The 15,209-nt window shown below is 38.7% G+C and overlaps 1 protein-coding gene across 1 annotated transcript in view; it reads right to left on the bottom strand.

Moving 5' to 3' along the window:
• Window positions 1–15,209, bottom strand: part of MEOX2 (mesenchyme homeobox 2) — a 55,993-nt gene that overhangs the window by 39,635 nt on the left and 1,149 nt on the right. The window lies entirely within an intron of this gene.

Here is a 15,209-nt window from a genome sequence, read left to right as displayed (position 1 = left end):
CATCCTACGGTGCTGCGGAGCCTGAAACAAGAGCTGCAATGCTCTGCAAGAGCCCAGGATACATCATTGTGCCTGGACCCTGATACATCCTAAGATGGTTGAAAGCTGTGCTAAGTAGTCATAAGACTCTGTATTTAAATGTTAGAGGGCAACTAGTGAGACAGGCAGGCAAATGTAACGACGTGGTAGTGCCATACCTCTGCAACTAAAACAGGCGACGTAGGACATGCACAGCATTACCTGATACTAACCTGATACAATTACCTGATACTAAGAGTAAAGGTCCATTCCCAGCCCTCTCCCCACTATGGGAAAACCCCTTCTGCAGAAAAGTGCGAATTCAAACATTTTAAGAAAGTCTCTGCTTAAGAACACAGAAATTTTGCAGGCTTATCACAGTGAATACTGAAACACTCAACACTTTCAAGCAGGTTCATGAATAAGTAGACTCCACTGGACAAAAGTAAAGAACAACTGGATATCTCATTTTAGTTTTACAACACACACTGCAGCAAAGGAAACAGCGACTAATGAAAACACAAAACCACGGATGGAAATCTGTGTTTTTTTCTGACTTGAATGAAAGAAAGCTGCTTCAAGAAGCACGTAAACAGAGTTGGCAGGAAACATCTTTACTAATTTACATGAGCTAATTTAATAAAATATGGGAGATGGAAAGAAACATACAGTCCATTTTCAGCTTTTCCCATACCTAATGAGCATTCTTCTCATCGGCTTTTCTTTCCAAACTATATTCAGGTTTTACGTTTCTACTGCTTTATGATTCTTACATAAATTATTTTCTGTAAGTGATACTATGCTAAACAGCCATTATTCCAAAGTTACCTCTGACATTCAGTTGTAGAAATAGTTTTCATTAAGAAAATAAAACAAAAAATTTGGAATGAATGACTTGAAGATAAGAACAAAGTCTCATCCCCAAACTAACTGATCCTGTATGCATAATTGCCTTCTAAATCCGGATGATGAAGAGAAGGGATAAATTACTTAGGACTGTAGTAGAGCACGAGACAAAGTTCAGAAAAAGAAAGTTCGGAGTATTTTAAGATGAGTATCAGGCCAAAATTCCTGCAAGTGAGATTTATTACACCATGGAGTCTGTTTCCTGAGACTGCTAATGAAGGCAAGCTATTTTTTAAAGTCCAAATGAGCATTTAATAAATGAGTACCACACTCACAAACCATATACATAACCCGTTTTGTCATACTGAATTCAAAGAAATCAACCCACACTCAAGCCTTTTAGTCATCACTACTTCACTCCATCTGTCACTCGTCTAATAAAAGAATATTAATATGGGTTGCTCTTTGGTGGGGGGTACCGTTTTCCCTGTAAGTAGGATTCCTCTAGGTAAATTACGTGTAACTTTTTAGCAAGGTTTCCTTTCCTTCTTTTTCTTTTTTTTTTTTTTAACCTGTACTATGTTTCATGTCCTTCCAATCATTCCTAGGTCTGCATAGCTAGACAGCAATGTAATTAATTATCTTGTAATTAATTCTCTCAGGGGAGTTGTTCAACCACCATCCACTATACCATCTGACCATCATCCACATTCGTTACACTGGAAATAATGGCATCCCTAATGGACACTGCAGAGTCTGTAGTTCCTCTCCTTTTCCGAGCCAGAGAAAGCTTAGCCTGGCATAGAGTAGCATGGAGAAGAGAGAAGAAAGGGGAAGAGAGGGAGAGAAGGGTTGTTTTCTCCTCTTTGTGAAGGTTGGAAGTGAGGTGAGGAGGGTAGTGATGAAAGTCAGTATGATTATGACAAAAAAAGTTTTCAGCTATGACAGTTTTGCAGCATTTCCTGAAGGGGGGCAGCCTCTTGATCCTTTTTAATATCCTTATTAGTCTCCAGTTCAAGAAGCGTGTGTGAGGACATGTTTAACTCCCATTGAAGTCAATGGTTCTTAAGCATATGCTCAAATTTTTTCGCAAATCAGGACTTTAATCTGTTCCTTATGTACATTTAGGATTACAGAGAAGTCTTCTGTTTTTGAAGTTGCTGGAAACATCAGCTTGCTGATGGGAGGTGGGGGAAGGGAGCAGGACTCCATCACTTTCAGAAGTCTGCAACTCTCTTGTTTAATTTTTTTCTGATTTTGACCAGAAAAGTATCTCTTTACCAATTTTTTTAAATCTTCTCAAACACCGTCTATTTGATTCTAATGTGTGCTGCAGAAATGTGAGTTACTGACACAACACACTTCTAGGTTTTCATTAGTTATAAAGTCACAAATACTAAGGTTAGAGTCTCATTCCTCCCTCCTTCCTCTAGAAAGTTGATAGAACTCTTACCAAAACCCAAAGAGATTTATTCCTAGCAAGGGGAAAGAAGAGCTGAGACAAAAGCTGTAAAACTGTCTCCGTCCTACACTGCAAATGTACCTCAATTCTGGCATCTAGTGCTTTTGGCTATTTCAGTCCTGGAACAGAACCCTCTTCACTGAGCCTGAAGGTTGTGCCAAACTGTATGGTGATTTTTGTGATATGGAAAAAAGCCCACTGGAGACCAGCCGGAAAGCAGCCAATCTTGTGATCTGATCCTCATGTGAATTTATGTCTCCAGAGTTCAGATTTAATATCTTCTGTAATTTTACCATGCACTCTATTTGCTGATATTACACTGAAAAACTCTAGATATTGAAAATAACTGCACAGTTGCCAAGCCCAAGCATTCAAAAGGTATCAGCAAGACTCCTGTACCTTTTCTTTTCTCCCCCTGCCTGCAGCTCCCTCATCCTCCCCAAACTGTTTATAAAACACATTTAGGAATAAAATAGTACAGTATAACCAAGTGCAGGTTGAGTCAAATCAAGTGGACTATCCAGGTCCCTATCTGCTGTTATTTTAGATTCGATACACACATGCATGCACACACACACAATAAATGTATCTTCATGTCTATTATATCAATGAAATGGAATCACAAAAATAATTTTACTGTTTCCAAAATTTTCTTACAGAAAACTAGAGTGAAAAGACGAATTGCCAATGCTATTTAAAGAGTTTACAGGCCCCTTCAAAATGAGACTTTACTTTCTTTGAAGCACATTCCTTCTGGCACAAGTAATTATTACCTAAAATCTTGGAATTAAAAGAGTGCATTTTAAGAATGTTAGATTCTTTTTTTTTTCACCTATTTGGCTTAGTTTCAAATACTCCCTTTTTACACAAGGCTCTGCTCCACACTGGGTACATCACTGGTATTAAATATTAACCATCAGCATTGTCCTGTCTGGGTCATGCTTGATTTCCGCTATAGCTGTTAGACAATCTGCTCTGTGGTGCACACCCTTATGAAGTTAAAACCTCAAGAAGAGAAGAGAGAGCACACGAAACATCTTTTTTTTCTCTTTTCTTTTTTCCTGTTTACTCTCAGCCTTGCACACTTTTCTTACACACCATAAATGCATAAAAGAGCCATGACTGACCTACAGTTAAGAAAAGTAACCGTAAAACAATTGATGGTTTGGGGCCGATGGGATAATGACAGAATATTGCTTCTGGATGTTTCTTGCACTTACATGAGCCGTACCGAAGACAGAGAAGAGTGTGAATGGAAAAAGGAAGAACACACTTCAGGCAGCATAGAGAAAACACTGAGGTAGATAACAAACAGGATCCAAAACATCAGCTGAGCAGCAGTTGGGCAACGCCTTGCAAGGAAATAAGTTTAACTCTGAGAGAATAAGCTGGAACCAGAAGGAGGATACTAGGACGGAAATTTCAAAAGGGTGTGACTGAAAGGTAGGATCATTTCATCAGCTTTGGTTTTGGCAGGGTTAAAATAGGAGCCAAGAGAGGGCCAGGGCAGGAAAACAGGATTCGATTTCTGCTAAGTGGTGTAAAAGTCATTTGCAAAACGGTCTGAAAACGTGTTGGAGGGAGAGAAGATTGATAAAAGCAACTTGCAAACTCTCATGGCAAAATAAGATCTTCTAAACCATAGTTCTCACCCTGTTCAGAACAAGCAGCAGCCCATGGCCTTGTACTGGGGAAACCAAGGATAAAGTTGTTTTGCCTCTGTAAAAAAATGCTTTGTGCTTACCCCCAGGTCTCTTTTGTGAGCATTTTTTTCTTACGTCTGTGCATTCTTGCCCTGGAAGGAAAGGAAATGCTGTCTGCTTTTATAAAGAAACCGACCTTAACTGCATAAAGCTAGCTCTTAGGCTTTATGGAGAGCACAGATATATGAGAGATTAAATGACATGGCAGGGAAAGTGCAAAGGCTGATTAGTGAGACCTTCTTTTTGTGCTTGTGCAATATGCTACACACGTTCCCTGGACTTGCTTCAGTATGGCCATTCCCAAACTTGCAGAAATACTCTTCCAGAGGCATTTAGGGAACATGTACCACCCTCAAATAACTTCTGAACTAGTAAGCTCCATGTAGGTTCATATAGCTCAGATAAGAGCAGTGTATCTTGCATTTCTAGCTCAGTGTGGATTTCACCTCCACCTTTTGTAGTAAGAGTCTGTTGATACGTTAACAGGGTCCTTTTAATTAATAGGCCAGCAATAACATGTAGCCAGACTCCACTATATGGGTAGCATCAAGCTTTCCACTTATCTACATAATCAAGTCAACGATATGTGTCAAGGTTAACATGGATGCAGCTTTTAGTTTGTGTATGTGTGAATTAAGACCATCAATTAGTTGTGGAAACATGCTTGAAAAACACAAAGCAAGCCAGAGCCTCCATAAATAATATTTTTATGGTATCTACCCATACGTTGTGGAACTACAAACATTTCTTAGCCGCACACCATTGAGCTAAAGGAATCAATGACAGAGTAGCAACCGACATGCCTGTGCTTAACTTTTTCAATGTTATAGTTAATTCCAAGAGAATTATACACAGTAACTTAAGCTTCGACAGGATTAGAGCATCAGTACACAGACTGGCAAAGCACTGAGTGGCCTTTGCAGGAGGGAAGGAAACAGCTTTCTCAAGAACTTTGAAGGATTGGGTCATTCTGTAAGTTATATTTCACCAAACATACTTGAAAACGGCTGGACGCATTTAGCCACTGTACTTGAAACACACAATCTCTATCCAAAAAAAGTGTTTGTTTGGGTGTCATGTCTGGCAAAGCTTTCGTGATATGTTTGCAAATACAAAAACATTAAATCTCTGATATTTCTCATGCCAGCAGACTGCAAACCAGATTGGCGCCTTCTCTGCATGTCTAAATTTCAGTTTGGAACCAGTGAAATAAAGATAGCTTTATAGGGTTCGAACACTGTTAGATTTCTGTACATACCCTCATATTAAAGCAATAAAGATGTTTGCCTCATAAAGTTGTAGCAATGTATCAAAGTGTAAAAAGCAAAGGTGTCAGAATGAGTGGAGAAAAAAAATTAAAATGCTACAGGGAAGATTGGCAGCATATTTCTTCATAATGTAAACCAATCCAAAATATTTGCGCCCTTGTCTCCAGCTTTTTCTCCCATGCTTAGTCACATCATTTTTTTTTAAATGTATAATTTAAGTTGTTCTATTTACTACTTTTAATAATAATATATTGTTTCATAAAAAGAATACAGACAGAATAGTCACCCTTTTTATTGGCCTAATAATATAATCTATTAGAAAATCATGTAAATTAAAGTGGTAATAATACAAGAAAAGGTAATGCTGCAGATTCAAGTCGCCTTATGAACAGTTGCTAATGAAGCCTCCTATTTTTTTCTGACTCTGCTCCACTGATCCAGAACTGTTTCCTCTTGCATTGCCTAACAGACTAACATTGCCTAACGTACTGTTCTATTTAGCGGATCATTGCAGTTCTTTCTTAAGTTATTGTCGGTTAACATCTAATGGAAATCTGATTAAGGTAAAATGTGGTATTTTTTGTTTTGCAGCAAAGGAAGTGCTCATTCGGCAAGGATAAATGGAAATGGAAAGGATATACAGGCATACACTCCTTCAGAAATGGACTTGTGTAAAAAAAGAAAGAGAGGGAGGGAGAGGGAGCAGGGAGTGAGACCATTAGCGTGTATTGTTCTAATGTCCTCAGGAACGCAAAGACTTAACACACAGCTGCGGCTTGAGGTCATTGTGGTACTCCCAAAACAAGAATATAGAAAGAAAAAAAGAAAAGAAAAAAAGAGTTTAATACTACTGTGTCACTTTTGAGTCAATCAAGTTAGTAATTCCAAAGTGCAAAGGACAGGCAACGTTCTCCATTCTCCCTAAGCCCTACGTAAGGCGAGTATGCCTCGCAGACTCTTACTAGGTTTTAAAGCCTAGTTCAAAAAATATCAGTTTGAAAAGAGTGAACATGCCTTAGCCCACACTAGGCTGCTCTTTTTGTCTGGCAGAAAATACTGTCTGGTGTTCTAAGCACAAAGCTTTACAAGGCACCTTCGAGCGGTCGACGTTGCCGTAGCCGCACAGGCTTCCGTTCACACCGTTTTTACCAGCCCAGTGTAGCAAAGCCTCACAAAATATGCCGTTGTATGGTTTATCAACGCATCTGACTTCAGTTCTTTTTCCTCCACTAAACCAACTGATATTTTCATGAATTTAGGAGACACTTAGTCACTGTTCCTACCATTCTTTTTACAGTAATAAGCACATTTTAACAAGTAGGTTTTGCTTGTCCATGTATGTTACAAGGATGGAGCCTACAGTGTTCTGGTATTCCGCACCAGCTGGAAGAAAACGAAAGGCTTGAAAAGCTACGACGACCCATGTGCCTGAGGAGCCTCACTCACCCTATAAAAACACCCCCTTCCAAGGAAGCCCCCGTGCACACTCAGGGTACATTGCATTCTTCTGGAATATGCCATTTTTTGCTTGGCAGGTAGAAAACCCCAGGGCTCATTCAACTCTCTTCAGAGCTATATTGTCAGTCCACATATGTCCAACAGATTTTTTTAGTATCTATTTTTAGAAGGACCAAAGTGGGAAACAGTTTTTTCCATTTGGTAAATTTAAGTGACTAATGCCCCCAATTCACCAAAATGTGTAAACATACATTTAACTTCAAGTGTGTTCGTATCAAAGTAATACGACTACTTCTGCTGTGAAGTCCTGGCTCCACTCAATAGTTAGTTTCAACTGCAGCACACCCAAGATTTCATTCACCTCCCAACACACAAAATTAAATGCATACTGGCATCATCATAGGATCACAGTCTAAGAATTAAAACTCACAATGGTGGCAGAGGATACTGAAGTGCATCTAACGCAGTTTATGTAAGGCAGCATTTGTTCAGGCTCACTTGCTAAAAATAAAAAACAGCTATTAGAGATCTGAGAGAATGCAGAAGGAAGAAGGACTTTTAAAAGCCTGCAGTAATCTGTTTCAGTTTTAGTTTTTCATATCCTATTTGCTATAAAATAATGTTCAATCAACCAATTTTTCTCTAGTCCAAGAAGCAGCTTCGATAAAGAAAGAAAGAAAGAAAGAAAGAAAGAAAGAAAGAAAGAAAGAAAGAAAGAAAGAAAGAAAGAAAGAAAGAAAGAAAAGATTACTTGGCCTCCAGTTAAGGTTTCATAATCCATTGGATTTTATTGGTTTAGTAAAACTATGCTCTTCCATCATAAATGAAAGATTTGACTCATTCCTTTGAGACTTGTTCCTTCTGCTGTTTGGTCAATTATTTTGTTTCATCTATTGAAAAGAAAGATAAAAGGAAACATAGGTTCAAGTACAAAATAACTTTTCTTTCAAATGACCATTAAGTTTTCACGTATGTTTTCTTCTGTTTATCTATTTTAAGGGTCCCTTTTCCTACTACTGCAAGGTTTATTCAGCACAGGTAATTTTCAATACAAAGTTCAGACTGCTTTTTTTCTTTGTATTGAGCAAGAAGCTCCAGTGATTTCAGAGCGCGTAGTATTGAATGATTATATTCATCATTATACAACAAAATATTCAGTAGCCAATATCCAAATGTGATGTCTGATTTTTCTTTTGATGTATAATCGCATGCCTATTTAGTAATGTGCATGACTTCCAGTCAAGTAACCTACTCCCAAAACTATTTATAAAATTCACAATTCCATATGGAAAATAAACTCACGTTCCAAATAGGAGGTATGTTACTGTCTTCTGTAGATCCAAGAACTCAAAATGAAGGACATCCTCCCTAATCTACAATGAATATTACAACTTTAATATCATTGATGTTAATGAGTAGAATTTTGACAGCCTAAGTTTTCTATTTATAATGTTCAGTAGAAGACTTCAGAGCAACTTTTCATGTATGACAGTAAGCTGTCTACTACTATATCCCATTATATTAATGATTTTTTTTTCCGCTTCGCATCACTCAGTGAATTCTAGGATACAGTGATGCAACTCTACACTAGTGATATTACAGATATGTATATATAAAAAATAGCAGAGACTGAATAACATCAGTGTGATTTAAATTTTTGTTTGTTAAAATATTGTTTTAAATGGATATGGTTTAGATAAACTTCTCAAAGGAAACAGATTTTGTAGTATACATTAATGCATAACAAAGACAACAAATGTATTTCCACCACGCTAGACATCTTAAGATCGATGGCAGTGTTTTTATAAACAAGCATTCCTTTGCTGTGTTTGCTGCTGGAAGCATGCAAGACAGCGTATCACAAAAAGCTTAAGCACTAGCACGGCTGACTGGTCTATCTTATTCTCCCAAGCTAAGCCACATTCACAGTAAGAACACACCTCTTAAAATCTGGCCCTACCAAAAATCAGTGGGAGTTTTGTCATCGATATCTTCCATGTGAAACTTCCCTTAGCATGTATGTTTATAAACCGTTTATTTTAATAACTTTTTTTAGCGATTCAAATACATACTAGACTGTGTGCATCCAAGACAATTACATGAGGCTATTTTTGAATTCAGACTTTCATTCAATGCAATAGAAAAGCAGCTATCCGGTCATCAAAGACCCCAGACACTCACCCCAGAAGTCAAATGACTTCTTGCTGTGCACACCTATGCGGTCACACAAGCTGGTGGTGCAGTGTGGTGTAAAGGTGGTGCAATTGCCCTGCTGAGCAGTGGGAAGGCGGCTTTTTCTGCGGGGTGGCTGCGCACCGTCTCGCTCCTACCCTGCCACCAGCAGTACTTGAGAAACGGTGATGCAGATCTGTAAGTCTTTAAAGCCTACTAAAAAAAGCGTGCGCGCACACGAACACACACACAAAGCTTTTCATAAAATAAAAGCTTAAAGTACTTTACCAATGGAAGGAGAGCACTGGTATTGCCATTGTATAGGTTGGGAAAACAGACATAAAAGGACAGGGCACAGGCTCGATACAGATCACAAGGCTGGGTTCAGTGCCCAGATGTGCACTGATGTAATGAAGTAGCCTCCACCACTGTTTATCAAACTTCTCTAACACCACACTATTTTAGTTAGAAACCTTATTAGCGACATATGCAAGTATTTATATTTTTAAAATATGACTTTCCTTTCGCGTCCTTTCAAGTTGCGTTCTTAAATGTATTAGAACAAGGACATGGGATAACATAGCAAAAATAAGGATTGAACCCAACCCCACCATAACTACATTCTGATGGATTTAAACTTTGCTCATTCTAGCAGATGAAACCAGATTTATTTTGCTTCCTTTCCGGAGACTAGCAAAACTGCTTGGTAGAATACATTTTGCTACTGAAAGAAACATGCTACAGACACCACTCATACTGCCGTGTAACATTGTGTTTGCTGAAAGCAATAACCCGGTGAGCAATATCAGATTATTAGCAGACAGCAGCAAAGGTAATGTTGTCACCTTCCCTTGGATTTCAAGACACGGAGCTCAATCCTGCTCCTGAGGACTTCAGAGATACAGCATATCAAGTCATCACAACACTAAAGAATGAGTATTTCCAAACGGCAAACTATATGCAGATTAACAGGTTCAATTAAAAAGCACTTTTTAAATAATTAGCATGTCTAAAAAGGGCAACAAGTCTGACCAAAAAAATCCAGAATCTGATTACTTACTGTGTGCAATACTAGAGAAGTTACGCTAGATACGTTAGGACAAATTTTATCCTAGGATGTTAAAACCAATGAAATTAAAATTAAATTTATATGTATAATGCTGAATTGGCAATGCTCAAACGATCAGGCAATCTTAATATTTTATCAGTAAATATCTGCAAGAATTATAAAGCATTCCCTACCACGCAACAGCAGTTTAAAAATCCTGAAAGGTAACTACAACCGTGATTTTCTGAAAAGTTTCGGTGAAATTTTCTCCAGATATTGCCAGAATATTTGGATCTTTAATCCCTGTGTCCATATCTCCTTCTGCATTTGGTTCTAGTACCACACTTCTTACTCATCCAGACCCCTCGGTGACTTTGCTTTGAAGACTGGGATCCTTGATAGTGCTTAATACCAAATAATAAAAGAATAACATGCCATTACATTTCTGCGCCACAGATTTAAAACAGAGTAACAGAATTAAGCTCCAATGGCTTAAAAAACCTTGAGCGCTTCAGTAGTTCCACTAGAGTCAATAGACCTTCTCAAAAACATTTGTGCTCCAGTGAACATCTGCATTGGGACCCTGATGTTTCTATCGGGGTTGGGGATTGGGGGGGGGGGGGGGGGGGAAGAATGATATATATAAACAGACAGAAATACATCATTAGAGGCCATACTTATTTCTGTCCACACAAAATTACTCTTTGGCTACGGGCAAAGAATTCTGAGACTGTATCAGTAAAATAGTGTTTAAAAATTTTACAGTCCTAGAAGAGTTCCTGATTATATTTCCTGAGAGCAAAAGTGAACGTATTGCAAATTTTCATCCATTAAACAATCCAGCAAGTAGCCCACTAGGTAGCCCAACATTTGCTAAGCAATCAGCCTTAAAAGTTTTCTCCTAAAATTATGATTATTATTAATCGTATTTTGAACTTGTTTCATTTATGAAATCTACAGAGGTGTGTTGTTGTTGTTGTTGTTTTTTAATGGTGATACTGTGATACTGGATACCAAACAAATTAACTCTTTCCAGAAAAACTATGCTTTATTATGTATTTTTTCTTGCTTCCGTTTACAACCATGCTGAAAAGCACAGACATATTGATGAATCAGTTACACAGTTCTTTTTGACTACAAGTGTGCAGCTCATTTTTCTTACTGATGTGTTTCAGAAACCAATCAGAAGTCCTCAAAACCCATGATTTCACAGTATTTATAATCATTTATCAAAATGACCTGCTTTTTAGAGACCATTTCAAACAAGCACATATGATTTATGGTATTTAGATGTGTTTAAAATAAATTCCCTGGAGATGTAACTTTTTACTGCTTGCATGTTGAGAATAGGTAGGTTATAAAAGATGTTAAAACACTGGAAACAAAGAGTATTGTTTTCTTTTCATGTGATTTGTCAATGAACAAAAACCAGCAGAACAGCTATTGAAACACTGGATTCCTGAAATGTTTTTGTAGGTTTAACATCAGTGTTTCTACATGATACTATTGTAAATACAGTGAAAAGTATGAATAGTTGTTATTACCTGCTAGCCTTTCCTTGGAAATCTGCACCATATAAAAACATTTTTCCATGTCAAACTTTAAAAAAAAAAAAAGCTTCTCATGCCTGGGGGCATGTATTTAATTACATTAGACTTTAACTGGAATCAAATTTACTTATAACATATATTTATCTATCGCAATTAAATGTTTGAATAGTTGTAGTGCTTAGAAGAACTCCTTCAACAGTACTCAGCCTCCCCCTGATCTTTTCACCGTAGTACAGATATTGTTTTCGCCATAGCATTTTAGACTTCCTTAAGGCTAGCAGATTCACTTTCTTTTCACATTTCTCAGTAAGGCTAGATTACACTTTCTATGTAGGCATTAATATGCTTTTCTCCTGACTGAAGTTTTAAGAAACTTGGACCTAAGTAAGCCAACTTAGACAATCGCAGTCGTAATTTTGCATTTGATGTGTTCTGCATCGTCTGAGAATCAAAACCTACTGTATAAAAAACCAAATAAAATGGCCTCAAAAGTCACAGGCAAGTAATGAGACGGGGAGGCATTAGAAAAATCCAAAATATTTCATATAGAACAACTCGTACCACAAAGCAACAAAGCTCTCCAAGAATATGTTTTTGATACACTCAGCATGGTTTTCATCCGCACCTCATTAGCACACAGATAATTCTGACCATTAGTGCACTTTAAAATAAGCGAATTTATTTGCAACCTATCCTCAAATTTAGTATCGGCTTTTTACTCCTACATCCTTGACATACGCAGAGCTGAGTTATAAAGGCAAGGATGCAGATGCCATTATTCACTGCAAAACGTTAACATCTAAAGATTTGTGTGCATCACTCCTCAGCTCGCAGGCTAGTTTACTGACCCACTTCTGGGCCTACGCAGGTTGAAAGGAATGTTCTGAAGATAATGGGAGAGAGAGACTGCAAAACCTGGAGACACTGACAGCTGTAGCATGCGGGGGTCGATGACTAAGTAAGCAGTATTTCCCAGTCCTTTACAAGAACAGTTGACAATTTCACCCTGTTCTGTAGCAGCCTATTCAATATCTTCAAAGGGAACTTCCCAAACTGCTTAAAACCTGGGTTAGGGCAAAAGAAAACTGTAAGTCAGACAGTTCATAAAACTACCACGAAAGCACATTTCACCTTGCTTTCTCAATCCCAAACAAGAGTACAACAGAGCATAGCGCAAAATATTTCTATCCTCCCATTCCCCTGCAATATGTGAATTCCAGGGAAAAAGATTGCAAGCACAGGGACAAACACACAGTACATCGTCCAAAATTTTGTTCGCCCTCTGGATTTTTGTTTATAATTTTTAAAAATTACGCTCCCGCCCTCATAAAAAATAAGTAAAAAGGGGGTATCTCTGCTGGTAAATTTTCAGAGTATCTATATGGCTGAGCAACAGTTACTAGTTTGGGAGATAAATGATACAAGGAATGTTCATGTTTTACTTTCTTTAAACTATCTATAAACTCAGCTTTATGAATCAGCGTTCCTGATCTTAAACGTTCAGAAATAAAAGCAGAGTGGTGCAAGAAAGGGGTAGCCTAAGGTTAATTCAGCTCTGAAATGCGGAACAGATTCACTGCTCAAGAAAACACTGAACATTCTGTGGCTTTAAGTGATATGCTTAAGAAGAGGAAATATATCTGTAAATAAGCAAGAGCATTAATAATTGTCTCAGAATGCTGGCACTGAAACTTAAACAGTCTCTCTTCACTTCTTAGTTATTTACTATTAGGATTTTATACAAACCCCTACTGAAGTAGTTCCAAGTGTGATGAATATGTCTCCAAAAAGTGGGGAAGGCGTGGATGAAATTCTTTCAAGTACGGTAATTTGTTTAAAAAACCAGATTAATGAGAAATAAAGGGCATGATTTTTAATCAAGTGAGGGGCAATTATGGATGACAAATATAGAAATGCAGCGACTTAAAAATAGTTCTCGCTGCCACACGTTAGAAGGGCATTCGATATCTAGCACCGGAGTTCAGGATTAATAAAGGGGTGGGGTTAAATGTTCAGTCCAAAACTCAGGCTTTTCCTGAAGAAAAACCAAAGACAGAGCAGCTACCCCGTTGTTGTCAAAAGATGCCTATTTTCAGTTTGAGAGATTCACAATTGTGTGAACGGCCATAATATTTTTTGTCTTAGGGGAAAGGAGGAGGAAATAGTTACCTGCCTTGATCTTCAGAAAGTCTTAGAAAGTGAGGTTCGGAGCACAGCGCAAGATGAGCTAAAGGCATGGCTAAAGGCTCGGACCCTTGTCCACTAAATCCGGTGGAAGACTCCGGTCACTTCAGGGTAAGGTTTGGGACATTCCCCACTGGTGTTTTTTTGGTTTGCATTGCAAAATGAAATAAACAGAAAGCGATACAGATACTTCCCTGACAGTGAAAGGGACCGATTTCCTTTTTTCCTTCAGCTTTAAATAGACTGACAAATGCAATAAATCCTTACACCGACAGGCATCCAGTTATTTTCCCAGTAGTAATGGGGACTCAAATTTTAGTATTGCTCATACACCTCATGAGATCAGAGAATGCCTTTCATCTCATAAAATGTAATGAAGATGCAACAATAGATTTCGCCACCAGTGTTTTAACTGAATACGGCTTTTAATCTTGGAAGAGTTTTCAGCCTGTATACCAGCTACGTAAGATGAAATTCAGTTACACCCATTCTGAATTACTGTAAACGTTCCTTGATGTAACGGACAATGAAGAAAACGATGGTATCCTTGAGGGTTATTTTTTAAAACAGTTTCTGTTGATTACCACTTTACCAAGCTCACAACATTTTGAGTGAAAGAGGTCACGGTTTCAGTTGTGAACTTCATAAATATCTGGAAAAGCCTTTCACTTTCTCTTCCTCGATAACCAACAATTCGCTACGCCTGCTCTTGTGTTTTCAAACTGCTGAGCCCTCTCTTTTTCAAGTGTCTCCCGCCTGTCCCAGTATATTTTTGATGACCCCCCGGTTTATGTGCGCCCTAACGGAAGTGCCATCAGTCGCGTTGCCTTCGCCGAGTGGCTTTTGTCAGAGCGGGACTTTGACAGGCTTTGCCGTTTTAAAAAGCGGAGATTATGTCAAGTTTCTTTGCACACTCAGTGATGCCAAATCATCGCCCTGGAATGACTGCGCGTCTACATGTCTTTATGCTCGTCTTTAAGCAAGAATTGCAGTGATTTTATAAGTCAGACAGCTCCTTCCTTCCCTCCGCCCCCGCCACCAGCAAACTGAAGTGAAGCAGCTTTCTAAAACTCCCATTCACCCGTTTGCTTTACAGACTCTCAATTTTGCCCCTTCCACCCTGAGGATTTGATGCAGGCACAGCCAGATCCTACAGGGCAGCAAGGCATCAGCCTCTCTCCCGAATCCCCACTTCCAAGGCAGAGTTTCCAAGCGTTGTGCAATCGCCTCGGAACCGCAGTCAGCTCCGCGGCGAAGGGGCGGAGGGGAAGGAGCGCGCTATATTCTGAATTTTGAAGCAGAGGTGGCGTATCGGGCAGGGGGGAGGGGGACGCGGGACCAGATGCTAAAATCCTCACCGAAACTACAAACGTTTCTCTCCCTGACTGTAGGAAACTCTCCCCCACCACCACCACCTTGATTTCATGCTCTATCACGAGCTGGATTTTTCCTTTTTACTTTCCCCCCCGCAGCCCTCATAAAGCTTGCTTTAATGATGGA

Source organism: Pygoscelis adeliae, unplaced genomic scaffold (genome assembly GCF_000699105.1).
Source record: "Pygoscelis adeliae isolate BGI_AS28 unplaced genomic scaffold, ASM69910v1 Scaffold15, whole genome shotgun sequence".
Classification (NCBI taxonomy): Eukaryota; Metazoa; Chordata; class Aves; order Sphenisciformes; family Spheniscidae; genus Pygoscelis; species Pygoscelis adeliae.
The sequence above is the reverse complement of the archived record's forward strand: the minus strand, read 5'-3'. Positions and strand labels throughout refer to the sequence as shown.